We start from the raw sequence: 17848 nt of genomic DNA on the forward strand, positions 1-17848 counted from the left end.
AACTTCCTGACTCTGGGTATTCTCAATGCCTTAAGTTGTGCACTGACTCAGTAGTAATAAATTCCCTGAAATGTAGTAGGCCTTTCATCTTTATCCGCTGTGATTTATTCAAAGGAGGAAAATAATTATGGCTTCTTGTTTCAAGGAGCATTGTTCAGTATACCAATGTTTAATGACTCTTTGGTTAAATACCAGTGCCAGCTCATCACTTTTGAGCCATTTGTTACTTGTCAGAGAAGACAACAAAAAGAGAAGAACAAGAGAAAGAAGTTCTAAAGTGTATATTGCTGTTTTGGCACAAAGTTGGACAACAGAGGAATTACTAGTTTTGTTGTTTTAGACATCTGCCAAAACACCGTTATATCATCRCAACTGTAAATGCGAAGAATGTCCTTGAATCTCTCAGACCCTATGCTGGATAGTGTTCCCTTAAGTTAGCTGTCTCTGCAGGATGCATGTCTTTCTGCAAGCCTTCACACTTTTCTGCTTGCTGTGATTTTCCTGCATACTGCAAATGCTGTTTGTTGCCSAAGACTTTCTTCCCAGGAGGCTTCCCACAGCTGCCTTTGCCTCTGTTGATTCAGCTTTCCCCCTTCTTCTCTCATTTTAATACTGGCCTCCCTGTTTGGGTCTTTGCGTTGCAAGCCACCTTTGCCTAAGTCTAGTTGATCCTTACCCTCTGATTGAAAATGCATAATAGGCTCAGAATACCCTATCTCACACCAAATTCATTTTTTCTCCCCTGCCCTCTGATTCCTTCCTGAGCCAGTAGCCTATTACCTTGCCAGCACCTCTGTTCACTGGGAATCTGCTTTCCCCCAACCCTCTTGTCAGCACTGAATTTCATCATGGTCCCATAGGGACAGCAAAGTAAGACAGGGTTACATTTACAGCCAGTCTATATGATGCTTTCCTCAGACTAGTGTACCATGGCCCTACATAAGCCTGCAAACCCTCAGTAGAGTCAGCTGACTTCACTGCCTAAAACTTATGTACTACAGAGTATCCAAAAGTCTAGGGAATTGCTGTAATTTATGTGTCTGGGATGTTCAATGGTATTGAACATATTAGCCCCAATAGGTTAAGGGAGCCTATTTTCCCTTTCCGTTATTGGAATCGGTCAAATGTGATTGCCTGCGTTCACGTTACATCCTGCAGCAGTGTCATCTGAAGCAAACTCCTGCTTCTCCCCAGACTCATGCCAAAGGCCATCTCAACTGATGCGGCTCTGGCAGGGAACCTGGTCTGTGAGAGCCCTCAAGATTGGTCCTGGGGACTCGAGGCATGCATAACTATTGCATAACTATGCTGGTCTAATGTCTCCTAAGCTTGGAACAAGCTTTGTTTTGGACTGAGGTATGCACTTAATGCTAACAAGGGTACAAAAGCATACTTTGCACTCAGAGTAGAAAACTAAGGGGCTGCAATGGGGTTTTGSTTGTACCTATGGTATTACTGCATACAGGGCTGTTAAAAGTGTCCAGTTCTAATGAWCAGTGTTTTTTGTGGAACTGTAGCGAGTTCTTTTCATCTGCCTGATCAGGATCTGTCTATAACTGGTGGTCCTTATTCCTCAGTTGCTAAGCTCTTTCAATWGTTTTAAGTTTAAAGAAGCAAGATGTTTATGACAGAAGTGGTGGCAAGTTGCTTCTCATCTAAACAAGTGAATTCCCTGTAGTGAWGTATATTTGTTACCGTTAGATCCTCTCTGGGAGAATGTAAGTCAGCAAGGTTGCTGAAGACAAATCAATCGGTGCCAGAGGAATTTATAGTCCACCACAGAAAACAGAATGGGAGCTGTGATTTATATATTTATTTACTTTAATAAATATGAAAAAATAAAGTGTGATTTTATTTATAGGAGCTCTGGCAGTGAGTGATGATGGTTTAATTTGTACATGTCTGCTCATAGATGAGTCTCTCCTAGGAAGAAAGTCTTGGGCAACAAACAGCATTTTAAACATACAGGTGATTTTAAAAGTGTATGTGTGTGTTTGTGTATGTGTTTATATGACAACATGCCTTGATGATTGGTATAAATACATATGAGTTGGAGATGGGTCACCTGCTTCTCCCTCAGACTTTAAGTGAACTTATATTTTTTGTTTAGCTGTTGGTATAAGCTGGTCTGTTCTGTTTCTCCAGTCTATGCTAGTTCTAGTATTCTTAAGACACAGAATCTAATTACTGGTAGAGCATGCCTAGATATTTACATATTTACCAGAATGTGAAGGAGGTAGAAACTTTTTTTCCCCACTTACTGCAAGAAAATTAAATTGCTCCTATGTCTAGAATATTTAGTGGGATACGTATCAGCTCATGGACACAGCGGTTTGCAAGAGGGGTTGTGGGGGTGGCTTTTGCCCTGTGAACTGGTAAAATGATGATGGCATCTGCYTTCAATGAAGGCCACTGGCAAGAAATGCAAGACTTGGTTGAATGATGCTGGTGCTTGTAGCATTTGCTGCTGGTACGAGCGGAGGTGTTGGATTGTCTGGAGAGGGAAAAGAAAGCCAGAGGTTAATGCCCCCCTTCCCCAACCTTTGAGGAGGAATTTCTTCCCTGTGAGAGTGACAGGGCATGGGAACAGGTTGCCCAGAGAGGTTGTGGAGTCTCCTTCTCTGGAGATATTCATCCATTCATCTGCCTGGATGCAACCCTGTCTAACATGCTCTAGGTGACCCTGCTTGAGCAGGGGTTTGGACTAGATGATCTCCAGAGGTCCCTTCCAACCTTACCGATTCTGTGATWCTGTGCAATTAGAGAGACTTGTTTGCTTAAAGGGTTGTGAGAAGGCTASTGTCCTTTTAGAGCTGTGACTTCAGTTAGTGGTGTACACTGTGATACGCTGTCAGTGGGTATAGGTGGGACAAAGCACTCCTCTTAGTGGAAACAGCAGAATCCCTTTCCATGTTCCTGGTTTCTGTTCTGATATGGTATGTGGCAGCGTACCTGACTGTTACCTGACAAGTTTTTTTTTGTTTTTTTTTTTTTTTTTTGGGGGGGGGGGGGGAGGAGTGAGAAAAGGAGACTTGCTGTTACCAGAAGACTGTCAACCCCAAACCAGTAGTCTGCTGCCTAGCTTTGCATTTTTGTATTGTTTTTGAATTATGAGTGGAGAAATATTTGTGATATTATACTGTGCTAATGATGGAAGATGCAAATTCATATTTTCAACTGTATGCTACATTTGATTTAAGTTCTGGTACCCAGGTTTCTTTGTAAGTATTTACCCTGGCTTTTCTTAAAGCTGAGAGAGTTTGTTATTTTCTTGGCTTATCCGTGTTTATGTCTACATTACCAGAGATGGAAGGGAAAGCTGGGAAAATTATAAGGTGTAGAAAGTGGAGATCACAGAAAAATCAGGTTATATAGGTGTTATGCAAAATCTTGGTCTAATTTACCCCATACTTAACTGGGATAAGCCAACTTGGCTTACTGGTACTAGCTGTACTAGTAGTAGGTAATGATTGAGCCCTTTATYTGGGAGGCAACAATTAAAAAAAAGCCCTTCCTTTAAACGAAGGAGATATTTTGTTCAAAGGGAAGGATCTCAAGTGATAGGGAATATTTCAGTGGATGTCTTCATCAATCTTTGAGTAGCCTTCAACACTTGTTTTCAGTATTTGTATCTCAGAACCACAGCCTTAATAAAGTATCATTTTACATTAGTGAAAAGGTACACTGGCTGGGCTGCATCCAGCAAAGCGCCACTGAGCTGCTTCTGTTTTTTTTCTGCCCCCTCCCCCCCCTTTTTTTTGTGTGTGTGAGAGCGTTGCCCATTACAGATGTGTCTTCTTGGTGTGTGTTGAGCAGAGACACTAAACAGTCTAGCACATGTTGAGGCCTCACAATCTTCCAGATGCTAATGCGCTGCTGACGCAATTCATCAGCAGGACTGACACATTACCAAGCCTTGCCCATCGCTCAGGATGTGCAATGAGGGAAATGCTTTTCTTAACTAGCAAACAGAAGGGAGGGATTGGCTCTTGGAGAGCAGATCAGGCTGTGATCGATGCCTTTCAGTTGTGCCAGACTCCCAGCGCTTGCATGCYGCAGCAGCAAGAGCTTTATCACACAGGTGAGACTGATGCACGTGGAGACTCCCCACATAGGTTTCCTGTAAGGCCTCCTGGTGCACTGTGTCTTTATACCCAGCACCATGTACTACTGTGCTGTCTCGGGGGCTTAGAGAAAGTGTTTCCTCTTCCTCCATCCTAAATGGGACACRTAGCAGGGATGGTTTCCAGGGTTGCTGCATAGCTGTGTCATCACTTACTCTGATCGAAGGCAGGGGGAGGGAGTGCTGTTTTCCGTCCCTGAATTGCAACTGTTTCAAAGGCAGCTGGCTCATATGACAATTCTAACATGTGGCTCATATAAAAATGGCGAGGACATACACCTGTTCCYTCTGTGCTCAGATCAAGGCTGAGTATATTTCCTCTTTCCAGGAGCACTTATTTCCTGGAGAATGATTTCTGTTATTGCCACTGTTAATAAGATAACTTCTAATTAGGGATCAATTGCATCTTAACCTTTTTAACAAGTACATTGCATGTGCTGCATGTAGAAAATGTGGACATGAGTTTGGAGATTTGAAAGGTCACCTTGAGGTGTCTGAAAAAGGCAAAATAATCTTAGTTGTGACGTTTAGCAAATATCTGAAATACTTGAAAGGCCTCTCAAGTTAGACTCTAAAAATCAACACAAATCTTATTTTATACATTTTGTTTTGTGAAATCAAATCCTACACATACTACAGCATATATTTCATTTGATCAGTCCAAGGTATCCCAAGGAAGGTGCATAGGACAACTCCACTAAGGGGAGCAGTTGGTGAACTTGTGGATTGGCAAGCCAGGACTCATGCTTTGCACACTATATTTCATGCTGTGCTTCCTCCCCTTCTTGCTGTATGAAAGCTTTAAAACACTGAAGTAAGATTCATCCAGCTTCCACCTTCTGTATTAATTGAAAAGAGGAAACTTCTGAATTGCTTTACCTTTTGCAATAACATTTGTAATGTGTTTAAATGGTGCATTTACAACTGCTCTCTTCTTTAAATTTAAAACTTCCCCGTTCACATAGTCACAGCTCAAAAACCCTGCTCAAGGCAAAACCATACTTACAAAAGCCTAACGCAAGATAAATGGGCCCTCCTAGCTGCTGAGTGATGAGGACTGGATGTGTTTGAATAGTTCACATGAACTGGGTTTTTCTTTGCCTTTAGGCCCCTCGGAAAGATACTTCATTCACTTCTTTTTATGGTTTTTCCTTGCTGTGGTTATCATAGTCCAAAGAATTAACCAACAGTTTTATCTAAGCTACAGGAACTACTGCAAATAAGGGTTTGTTGAACTTCCCTGCCATCTTTTCCCTAGGTTATTATATGCCTACATACATGGTGTAGTGTCTGGTTTTGCAGTTGATGTCAGTTAGACCAATGTAGCTCCTCAGAGTAGGAGATACTATGCAATATAAAGTATTGTAAACGTACCTTTTTTTTTCAGTATTATCTTGGAGATGATTAATGCCAGCAGGCTGACTACCTGATTTCAAATAGCTCCTCAAGTCCACTGGGATAGGAAGATGAAGAATGTTAGTGTTTGGAGGAGCTGACTTATCAGTGCCTTCCAAACAGTGAAGAACTCTCCGTACATTTAATCTTTATTTCCTTTAAAACTTATTTTATACCAATATTGTGAGGAAAAGATATTTGGAATTTAACATGAATGGCTCCATTAAAGTTCTACAGAAATTACTCTAATGCTTCTAATTGCTAATCATTAGACAAAAACATGGTCAGTAGTTTAAAATCCTAATAATTGTGCTTTCCCAGACTCTCATATTCACAAAACAATCTGTTACAGAAGATGCGTACACTTAACGGRTTTTTTTAATGCAGTTTTGTTTTATAAATACTTGGCCTTTCACATTCTTAGTGCACCCATGGGTGCTTTAGAGGAAGCAGACAGCTGTCTTCGAACTATTTAAATTAACTGAGCAGATGCATGACATTGCCACGCTTCAGCTCATTGCAAGGCATCTCTCCTGCACAACGTAGACCAGGAGACTTCAGGAGCAATCATACAATGCCAGACTTCTCATCTACTCATTCATCTTTGCCAAATTCTGGCCCTCTGAGGGAGTGGGATAATATTTTGATGGGTGAATAAAGTACCATTAACTTTCTCATTATCATCAGTCATTATGACAAAGGAGGACAAGTAGACTTCTTGTACCTGGTCTTGCTACTTCTTTAGTCATCAAAATCTTTGCAGACTGACTATAAAATGCTACTTTATTAAGGCTTTTCTGTGATACAAAGGGTTCAACAGCAATACCCATATTAGGTATTTCCACAGCTCACTTGTACTCCTAAGGCACGGTAGCATCTCCATCTCTTGTTCTGACACAACTCTACTTTACTTACTCAGGAAGTAACCTGGCTTTAAAGGAAAAMAGACCAACAGAAAGCATGTTGTAGTGTTTGGGGGATTGGGCAGGGAGGGAATTGAGGCTTCAGCTCCTGAAACACAGCTGGGAATTGAGGCTGCACCTTTTTGCTCTTTCTCAGGTGTCTTTTTTAACAGCAGCTCCTTGCGATGATGTACTATTACGAATTCTTCAAATACCTCTCCCCTCCTTTTTGCTTTTAGAAAGTCACTGCAGAGTATCAGTTTGAAGCTGAACTTTTCTAAGGGACTGACATACCTTGCAGAGGAATAGGTTATTACCTGCCTTTCTGGCTTGGGGGTTCCCCCGGCCTTTGAATCATCACTGCGTCTCCTCAGTGCAGCTTTTATCTGTGCAAAATTCTGGCAGACRATGACTGAATGCTACTTCATTGGTGTCTACTAGTCTGCTCCTTAGAGGCAGTTTTCGTTCTTTCTCCTCGGGTAAATGTATTATGATCATAGTGTTAAATCTAGTAGAAAAAACAGTATTTCATGCTTCCCTAGATTTCTTCCTGCATAGCATTATTGTATGTACTTGTTTTTGTATCAATATGCACAAACACTTCAGACTATATGCAGCAGAAATACTTTTCTTAAAAAAAGCCCTGCCCCTTGATAATATGTAAGGACTTCAGGTCAGGATTCACTAACTGATTTATAGCACGCTCCTGCCTTTACTGAGTGAAAAAGCCCTGTGTACCTAGCCATCTGATTTGTTTACACTGCTCATGAAGCTCGTTTTCAGGCTAAAAAGGAAACCAAGAAAAGAAATCCTTCTGTGTTAGGTTTGGAAACTTTCTAGGCTACTCTAAGATGATAGATAAAGGAGGACTTTGACCAAGACAGAAGAAAAAAATTAATAGTAAAAGAAGGTAAATAGGAGGAGTTCAGGCACCTGATTGCCTGACACAAGGGGATAGTCAATGAAATCAAAAAACTGGAAGATGGTGTATGGAATTCACAACCTTGTAAAGCAATTGCCCTCTGAAGCTCCTCACCACAGCAAGACATGGAGGCCAAATAGAAGGACTCAAGATCGCTACTCCCTGCCAGCTAACAGGAATTTTGGACTGTAATGGTGAATACTGGCTCTCCAAGACTGTAAGAAGGGTTATAGTCTTCTAGGGTTTCAGAGCTATAAAGCCAGAAGGGCCTTATTCCTTCCCAAACTCCTTCCAGAAAACAAATATAGGATTTTTTTTTTTTTAATAGTGAATCAGGATTCTTCTCCACCATAAGTATCCAATCTTATTTTATTTTGTAATGATCCAAATGYGTCAGTTATTTCGTGTGCTAAGGAGTTCTGTATGGGCTAATTACATTCTCTATGGAAGGGAGAAGATCTAAACTTTTCTCCTTTCAATTTTATACCTTGTTTGAATGTTTTTCTATTGACCAGTCTAGCCCTGGTCTGACTTTTTTTTATTGAGCATGCATTGTGGTACCATCTGGAGACCAGCTAAGCTATGTCCTTGATGTGTTGCATGATGATAAACCAATGAGTTTCCAATCTTTGTTTTTCCTGTGCAATTATTAAGTGCTCTTAATACTTGCAGATAAGACAAGTGTGAGAGAGCCTTGGCAACAAAAAGAATAAGCTAAGTGGATCTTGTTGGACCTGCTTTGAACAGGGGAATGAGCTAGGTAACTTGCAGAGGTCCTTTCCAACCTAAATTATTTCACAATTCTGAGCCTGTAAGTTACCAAACACCGTGGTAATGCTGTAGGCGCTACTGCTTTCTTCTGGCTGGACTCTTTTTCCTTTGTTTCATTGATGTCGTTTTGAGCGATACTCAACTTTAATTGCTGTGATTAACCAGGTAAGTGCCCTTGCCACTCTTTGCTGCTTATGGAGAAGGGCACTGCTGCTTAGAGTAGGTGATGTTGAATCTCCTGCAGCTCCTGTCTCTGTGCTGATCGTAGATGCAGTCTGCAGAAGGGAGACAGCTAGCTGAGAGGCCTGAACCTTTTCCTCCCCTTTCCCTTTCATTGGTTTTCTCTGCTTATAGCACATGGTTTTCTGAATGTCTGCTCTGCTGTAGGCTGTGTGCTGTAGCCGGTGTATGTTAAACTCACTATACTTTTATTCACGTGTCCTAGCCACGCGTTCTGTCCAGGAGTTCTCCAGCAAATCTCCTCAACACTTTTATCATGCCTACTGCACATCAGCCAACTTCTCTGTCCTTGGCCATCCCCTTGCTTGTCTCTTTTGCTAATTTGACCTTTTTTTTTTTAAATAACTGATAGAAATTGTAGAAGGAAACCCATTTTCCTTTGCAAATTATTGTTGCCTGTCCAAAGATGGCAGGCCTATTTTTGACCTAACYTGAAACAAATTGCTGAAAATAGAGATCAAAGAGCTATGTACTACTCTGAAAAGAACCTCAATTGCAGAACTAGCTAGTCAGTTAGGTTAAAATTCTTAAATAGTGGGTGTTGAAATCTGTGAAATTGTTTTGTGCTGCTGTCTGTCTGGAGAGTGTGTCAAAACACCTGACTAGGTTTTGAAATCTCAAGCGCTGGGAGACAAATAGAGTAGCCTGGTTCAAAGGTAGTGGCATTAATCTGGTAGGGATAAGTCCGGGCTGCAACCTGATAGTTTTGACCTGCACTTCCAATCTTAGCTGGCTGCAGCCAGTTCATCTTTAAGCACTCAGGCCAAAGAGAGGAATAGATCAATGCTAGTTCTGAAAAATCAAGAAAGGTATTTACATTCCTAAATATGGAGGAATGCTTTGGTTTTAGGCACCTAATTTTCCACATTGAAGCTCATTGTTTCTGAATCAACCTATGGAAGACCCTAAAGGGTGTTGCTACCTGTCAGTAAAATCCAGCCTTTCTGGCAAATCATGCAACACAAGATCCATCATGTGCTCTCAGCATAGGGTATGACAGAGCATTTTGCTGCTGCAAATCAGTGTAATCAGCCCTGTAATACTCTGCCTCCTTCCTATATAGTAGAATTTAATACCCAGCAGAAAGGAGCTAGCTTCTCAATGAAAATTTGGAAGAAAAACACTGTTTTTCTGGAGGTGTATGTGCAATGATGATGACTGTAACTTAGCCTGGATATTTCTGTATTCCTTTCTATATGTACATGAGTAGAACTCTTGGCAATGGTTTTTCTGCATTGAGATTCTGAATCAGACTCAAAGCAGTTACAAATGAATGATCTCAGTCTCTGACTGTGATGAATTGAAGCCCTTGAGATACAAGACTGAGCAGATGCAAGTGACCTTAGCTGACACAAAAATGAAGCCTTATCTGCATCAGAAGGGGAGTTCAGCTTGTCATCTTCAGCTGTTTTTAACAGCAGAAAAGGAGAAAGCCACAGAAACTAGCCTAGGAAAGGGCTGCCGTAAGAAAGCAGCTAGAAAAAAGCCTGGTCAATTTTTTAATCCAGTAACCAAATTGCTAGTAAACATCTAAAATGTTATATGATAGTGAAGTGGTTTGGGTTTTTTTGCTTGCTTTTTATGTTAGCTATTCCTCCTTCAAGTGTTCTTTCCTACTCTGTGCCTATTTGGATTTTGTGCTTTTTCTCCTAACACCTTTGAACTTTTCAGCCTCTGCCTTTACGTTCTCTTTGTTGTGATGGGACTGTGGCCTGGCCGTGTGTCCGGATGGACCAGACTGGGCCATTACCCACGATAATGGGTCAGCTGGTCAAGGCAGAGGCTGCAGACTATCCTTTATTCATGAGAAAGAGAAGGCAGACTACTTCCTTCCTCAGCTGCATGCTGAGCCCTTACTTTACAGAATCTAGGGGGAATCTCCTATCTTCTTCAGGGGCAAATTCTGAACCTGCTTGAAGCAGGTGCTTCTAATAGTACCTAAATTAGGTACTATTTTTTAATTTAAAAAAAAGAGAGACATTTTGCCCTCCCATTGCTGTGTACTTAAATAATGTTCTCACCTGGGTGTTAGCTGGGAATGCACTGTGTGTGATTTGCTAAGGCAAGGTTGGAGCACCTGAGAAGAGGGATGGTAAACTAGCTGGAATCAGCCCTAGGAGATCCAGACTGCTCTGCCTTGAGTATTTGAGGGCTGTTGACATGGCACAGCATGGGGGAACTGCCAGTGTGGGCTGGTCCCAGGGACACTGCTCTTGGTGTCGTGCTCCTTCCTACTTACTAGGCTTTCCCAAGAGTGCTTTGCTGTGCACCGTTGTCTTTCAGCCAGTTATGTAGTCTATCTCTTCTTGTGCCTTGGTTTACTTTGCAATAAAGGGAGACTTAGAAGACTTCCTTTCTTTGTCCTTTCCTTTGCGTATGCACATTATAAGCTTCTGCATACAGAAATTGTCTGTTACTGTATGTGCCTGGGTTATGCCTAGCAGAACAAGATGTTGAGTTTGATTGGAGATAAGTATAATTAAGGTAGAAAATGGTAAGAGCCACTTTTAATGCCAGGAGTGTGTCCGAGACAGGCATGTGGCCTTCTGTGTGCAGATATTGTGTATAGAAAGCTGTTCTCGAGACAGCTTTCTCGAGACTAGCAGAAAGGCCTAGCTTTGTGTGTTATTTTCTCTGCATCTGTGTGAAAGAAGAAGCCTTGTAAAAACAGGAGTCACTGTAATACCAAAGCTGGATGCAAGTAATTATGCCTAGGTGTAACTTTAAATTTCTAGTTGGTCTCACTGCTTTACAGAATCTTCCTGCAGGCATAAAGGTTGCACAGTCATAAGTATTTGCAGGAATGATCTTTTATTTAATGTGCACAGTAGAAACTGCAGTTTAATTTKTTCGTGGAGCTATACTCCCTGTGGCTATCAGAGCGTGGTGTGTCTTTTTTTGATAGTAATGGCACAGGCAACACTTTTCTGCATTTCCTTGATTGATTGGCTTGCTGGTAAAGGCTGTCTGGGATAGCAGGTTCCTGAAATAAGGGCTTTTTCTTTGCTCTCATCAGAAAAGGCTGTACCAAGATGCTGGCTTCCAACAGAAGGGGAGGGACAGTAGAGGATAGAAATGAAATGTGAGCAAGACTATGTTCAAAATTTGAAAATGTTAAAGGACATGAGTGTGAGGAAAGCATCATTTCCCTCAATGACTGATTGCTCTTAGCACATGGCCGCACAGGAACAGATCTGCTATAAGAGTGGCTCTGTGTGCTTTCCAGCTCCCTCCATCTCAGACCTCAAAAAATACTGTGAACTCAGATAAGTTAAATCTGGCAATTCTCTTTGCAGTTAAATATGCAATCACCTCTGTTTTGTGGATGAAACTGAGGAAGAAACTATGGATGAAACTGAGGAAGAGAAGTTCAGATGCTTACCCAGAATCATTCAGTAACTACCTTGACAAAGGCAGGAACAGAACAGGAGCCCTGACTCCCAGTTAAGTATATAGACAGAAATTATACCCAAACAAGCTGTTAAGCTAGACTCAGCCCTTGCCTATGTAGTTGAACAAATAGGACTTTTTTCTCTTGTGTTGAGCACCTACTGGCTCCCATGGAAGCCTGCTGGAGTGGTGGGAACTCAGATGTTCCACAAATCAGACCCTTGAAAGGCAGGGGATGCTGTACAATTGGTTATGTTGGACCCCATTGATCCTTCCTAAAAGAAATGTTGTATTATGCACAATATTACACAAAAGCAGCCCTAAGAGCCTGTGGTATTGGCAAGCACTGAAAGGCCATTTGGAACGCGTAGAGCAGTGTGGAATCAAAGCTGAGCAGATGGGAGGAGAAATAATGAAATGTCTAGGAAGAGAGATGAAAAAGAGGGAGATGAATGAGGGATACTGGGAGGCCAGTGGCAAAAGTGGACAAGTTGAGTCTTAGAAGAAAGGTCGTGGGAGAGTGTGTTCATGATAGCCTGGAAAAAAACTACCTTTCAGGAACTACCTGGGCTAGTTTGTAGCAAAAGGGAGAGTTTTGGGAAGGCAACACAGCCCTGAGGATAGGAGGACTACTCAGGATCACAGGGTGTTGGCGTTCTTGCCTTCTCTCACAGCCAAACTGACCAAAGTTGTGCTGTGTCTGTGAGCAGCATGATGGTGCTGTGGTCTCCACCTAGTCCTCTAGGTATTGCTCTAATACTAAAAAGAGAATAGTTGCTCCCCTAAATCAGCAAGCAGCCAATTAAGGTATTGTCTAGCTTAACCAGGGTCTCTTTCAGCAAGACCTAAATATACATTCTAGTGCCTGCCAGAGGACACTCAAGCTCTGTCTTTAAAAACTGCACCTTTTAGTCAAGTAGTGGACTGCTGGGAGGAAGTTGTTGCTGTTGTCGGTGGTCAACATTACTGATGAATACTTGTTCCCAGCTCTTGCCCCTAGCAGGAATCTTCCACTGTGGTCTCACAGAGATGCAGCTGCCAGTCAGTGGAACTAGAAATGGACACGGCGAATCACTGGAAAAAGGGTGTCAGCTGAAGGATAGCAGGGTTTGAACAATATGAGTAAAGTGTTTGAACTGGTTGTATCTTTCTGCTAAAAGAGCTAACTATGGAGGACTTGAAAAAGGAGGGGAAGCATATGAAAACTGCATAGAAGAAATTTTGGTTGTGTTTTCTATTTGCATTTTTATAACCAAAGTTTCAACCTGAGAACATTCCAGAAATGAATCCTTGTCAGCTAACATGTAAGTTAAAAAAACCCCTCTCTCCAGTCTTCCCTTTCCACCATCTGCACTAAAGTGTAACAGATGTGAAAAGAAGGCAGTATCGCACTGTTTCATGTTATATGGGGAAAATCAGATATTAGCTGATGTCGTACTGTGTTTTGCCATGACCTGGGAGGGGTGCTTAGTGTTATCCTCCAGGAAGATTGTGGCCTAGAAGACTCTGGCTGTTTATTTTTTGTACTTGTTGAAAGAAAAGTGCCTATGTGTATGAGCACCTATGTTGGGTGAGGGATAGCGTGAGGGGGTGGCTCTGCGGAGCAGGGGGAGCTGCAAGCCATGTTCTTTCCTGTTGGTGTTCCGGGGCTGGAATCTGGGCCAGGCCCGGGAACACCAGAGAAACCTCCATTGATGGCTTCCTAGAGGAGAACACACAGTATCACCCTCACATTAGAAATTTATTACTTGGATGGAAATTCTGTGTTTCTGCAGCACTTTAAATAGATCCTCTTTCCTACTTACAGTAGAGCCTTACTACCAGAAGTTGCTTTGCAGGAGCTACTTAAAAGAGAAAACAAACACAGTGCTGAGACGAACCATTACAGTGATGGTGATGTGAGAAGACTAGTCTAGCTGTTTTACTTCTGTCTCAAGGTTTCCTGTTTGTCCTTGGGTGGTACAAGTACCCTCTCTATGCCTCAGGTTTCCAGGAACCTGTATCTGAACTAACAAGTATGTCTACCCACTCTGAAGAGGCCTTTTCCTGCCCACCCTCACCCTTATGAACTGGTGGAAAAACCCCATGAGGGGACTAGAAGTCACTGAGTAGTTCTCCAGCATTCAGGTGTAGCACTGAAAAATCTCAGTGGATTTCCTGCATCAAGATTTCTTTTCTTGTCTCTTCTGTTATTGATCTAGCTAGTCTTGGCTTTTTGTGGCCACATCCCTGAAAACAATTGGCAGCATCTGTAATGACTTACAAGGGAGAATCTGAATTTGCTAGTCACTGGGGCAGAAAATCGGAGTCTTTGAATGGCAATACATGGACCCATGTTTATCCATGGATCAGCACTGAGGTGGAGAATCTCTGAGCTAAGATTGAGATGTAACTGTGAGTGGTTATTGCAAGTCCATGGCAAAAATCTTGTGCAGGACTGCATGAATAACCCAGGATCTGGTGAACAGATACTTCTGCAGCTCAGGATTGGTCTGATTTGGCCAGTTTGTCCTGGGACTACCTTAGCTCTTACTTGCCTTGCACCTGGGTCTGAAAAGTACTGAGATATCCTTGGTTATATTACAGACAGAAAAAGGAATGGAACCTAAAATTTCAAGATAATGAAAGAAATCCTTTGCTCTCCTGAAATTCATTCAGGAGAGAAATTAGCTTCCAGTTCACTACTACTTTGCACAACTCTGTTAAATAAATGATCTTCATAAAACACAGGCCAATATATTATCCCRCAGTATTTGGTGGCCAGTGGAATGACTGTCAAGATAACATGAGCTCTGAGGATGAGGGCGTATTGCTCTTGTAAGTGCTGGCTAAGCCTGCCAAGGCATTTGATCGTACAGATGAATCAGGAAACGTGCCTGAACCTCAAAGACATACAGTGCATCCCTGTTCCTGATTGCTGCCTGGGTTCTTGCTCTCTCAACTTCTGCAGTGTTATCAGGTACTTTGGCAGCCTGTGTGGTTCAAATCTGTGAGGAAAAAAAAAAAGATGGGAACTAATGGAGATGCCAAAGGAAAGCAGATTTATCTCGTAGYTGTGACATCAAGGCATAGATAGGAAATCTAGGTTTGTTGTGGCTATGCATAGGAATTGAAGCTCTGCTGCAGATCTGTAGTACCACCTTGAGCAGATCCTTTCATCCCTCTGGACATTTCTTTTTCTTCTTGCTTATTGCTGCCTTATAGCCAGGAAGGGACCACATCATGCCCTCTCTTTATACAGTGCCAGGTTGTGTGAGTAGCAGGGGTCTCCCAGCACATCCATCACACTAATAATGATAGGAAGGAGGGCACCTGTCAGAAATTTCTTCTTACCTTTTAGTTATTAATACGTTTCTCCCTCTCTTTTCTTTTTACTGCTTGAAGGGAAAAGATAAGTCAGTTATCTTTTATTTCTTCTAAAAGAAATAAGTCTTGACAGGTCTGGAAATGTGTTTCCCACAGTTACTCAGAGCACACAGGGGCCATGCTGGCTCATTTATACACCCACAAACCATATCCCAGACATTTCATTAGCTTGGCTTGTATCTTGTTTGCTGTGACAGACACATGAAAGTACAACAGGAACAGAGCTGGAGGAAAGAAGAAGAGAGGGAAAGGGACATAGTGCAGCCTGAAAACCCTTGTTGCGATGTTTCTTTCCTTGCATATGCAGAACAAATAAAATTCTTCTTTTTATTTTTATTATTGTCAACTGGCATTGCTTTCAGTGTATGAGAGCTGACAGGGGCTCAGATGAATGTGCTGTGGCCTGGATGGCTGCTTATGCCACTTAAACAAGGCTYGTTTGTGATTTTGGCTGCTGGAGGAAGGCAGAAGGGCATACAAGGAGATTTTCCTATTGGTCAGGAGTGAGGGTGTACCCTAGAGAAAGAAGCACGAGGCAAGTACTTGGTCAGCCCTCTTTCCTTCCCAGGACTTGTCTAGTCACTCTATTCTGGATCTCTGCCCTGGCAGGAGCGGATATATATTGGGCTTGGCATCAGGAGGGATGGCCGCAGGGTGACAGGCAGGAGGAGAAGATGGAGACAGTGCTGCTGTCTGATTGACAAGCTTGCAGCAGGGCCTGTCCTTGGGCGAGCACATCTAGGTTGAGTCGTGAGAGAACTGAAATGCAGTCAAGGTTTTTAGAACAGTATAAGGCTAATTTTAAATCCCAGTAATGGATATGCTGCCACTCTTGTGCTGCATAGCTCCAGCCCTCCTGCTCCCTTTCATCTTGCCACAGCTTCATCTTTCCCTTTCAGAGTTGTCCCCTACTGCATATTGCAATTCCTGGGCAACTGGCTTTTGTCCCTAAGTCCATTTGTGTACTTGCAGCTAGTGTCCTAGATCTTTTTGCCCTTGTCAGATCTGTCCCTCTCATTTACTAGCTACAAAGCCTGGCAGATCTAGGCCTCCTGCCAGTGCTTTCACACTGCTCTGTTCTCTTAAGCAAAAGCCACTCTTCTGTAGGTAGCAGAGGCTGACAGATGTTTTAGCGTCTGTTTTTGTCCCTGCACTGCTGTCCTGGAGACAGAAAAGGCACAGTAGATCCAGTGCAGATTGGAGAGGTGTCTGATGGGATCTACCAAAGGTGAAATGAAAACCATGGAAGGAGATTGCTGTCTTTGGCTATACCCACCTCCATATCCCACCTTGAGATGCTACAAGGAGGAACCACTCATGTAGATATTCCTAAACTAAATTTGTTCCTTCCTGGCTCTTCTCTCCCAGGAAGGCAGGGTTTGCGTTCACATGATTCTCCATGGCTATGTCTAAACAGCATCTTTAGGTTTCAGGGTTAGCAAGCTGCTCTGAGGAGTTGTGCACACTTCTCATTTCTCTGGGAATGACCATCCAGCTGACACCTGCTGCAAAGTGCTCCAGGTGATGCTGCTCTGAGCAGGGCATTTGGACTAGGCAATCTCAAGAGATCCCTTCCAGCCTGAACCAATCAGTGGTTCCATGACACTAGAGCTTGAAGTCTAGTGCTAAGTGAGAGTCTCTGTGGTTTGAGCTAAAAAGACTACTTTGCAGCTAWTTTTTTCCAGAAAAAGTATATTCCCTGATCCACAACCTGGGAGAGGTGTGATGTTCTTGTGTCTCCTATGGGCATGAGGGGATGTAGAACATCCTCTGAAGAGCAGGGCCTCAGTGTTACTGTGGAATCGTTGCCCCGGCTCTTGCTGGCTCACAGTTTGAAGGCAGTTTGCAACCCAAGCCCACCACTTTGCTGAGTACAGGTGAGATGTTGGCATTCTTTTCTTGGGCTTGGTAATAGGACCTGTTGTGGAAAGCAACTTTTTTACTATTGTATTTGACAAAATACTGACTAAAATCAGCTTTACGCTTTTTTTAAAAAAAAAAAGCTTGTGCCACAGAAAGAAAATTAATAGAAATGTTTTATGTGAAGCACTACAGATTATTTAAAGTTCTAATGCCTATTTAAAACCATTGGCTAATTGAACATCACAAAGAGTTATAGGTCTGATCTGCCAAGTGCAAACAGCATAATAGTTTTTATTTATTTTACTGGGTTAAATTCCAATCTTTGGTCATGTTTATTGACTTAGTAGCTCAGAGTTTAGGGCTTTTTACATTTGGCAGTAAATTCTCAGTATTATGCTGAGTAAAAGAAGAATGAGTAAGATTTTTTTTAAAATACTTCTCCATTGTGCCCTTGTCATCCTTCTGCACTGATGGTGTTGCTTGTTCATTGAATTGTTGTCACTGTTGCAAGAAAAGGGTGTTTTCAGCAGAAGCCTAGGCAGTGCTGCATTGTAGCTGGTCCATTGCTCTTTGGTACCATTTCTTCTTTAAAGCACAAATGGTACGTAAAGCTTTGAATTAAGGAATGGTTTTCAGAGGCACTTAAATGATTTAAGAGCACAGTTTCCTTTGGCTTCTAGTCAGATTTTGTGTTCCTTAATCTTTAGGTTCTTAAGAGACATTCCTTCTTTCCTTCCTGCAAGGGTTTGCTGAATCTGCCTCTTGCCAAGTACTAACAGGGCCACTCTAACTAGAGTGTCTAAGTACTGTCCAGCTATCGCAACAGCCTAGGAATGGCAAGGAGATTGGCATCTCTGGCTTATAGCTGGGGAGTCG

The sequence above is a fragment of the Rhea americana genome, unplaced genomic scaffold (assembly GCF_003343005.1).
Source record: "Rhea americana isolate MKP2758 unplaced genomic scaffold, rheAme1 scaffold_139, whole genome shotgun sequence".
NCBI lineage: Eukaryota > Metazoa > Chordata > Aves > Rheiformes > Rheidae > Rhea > Rhea americana.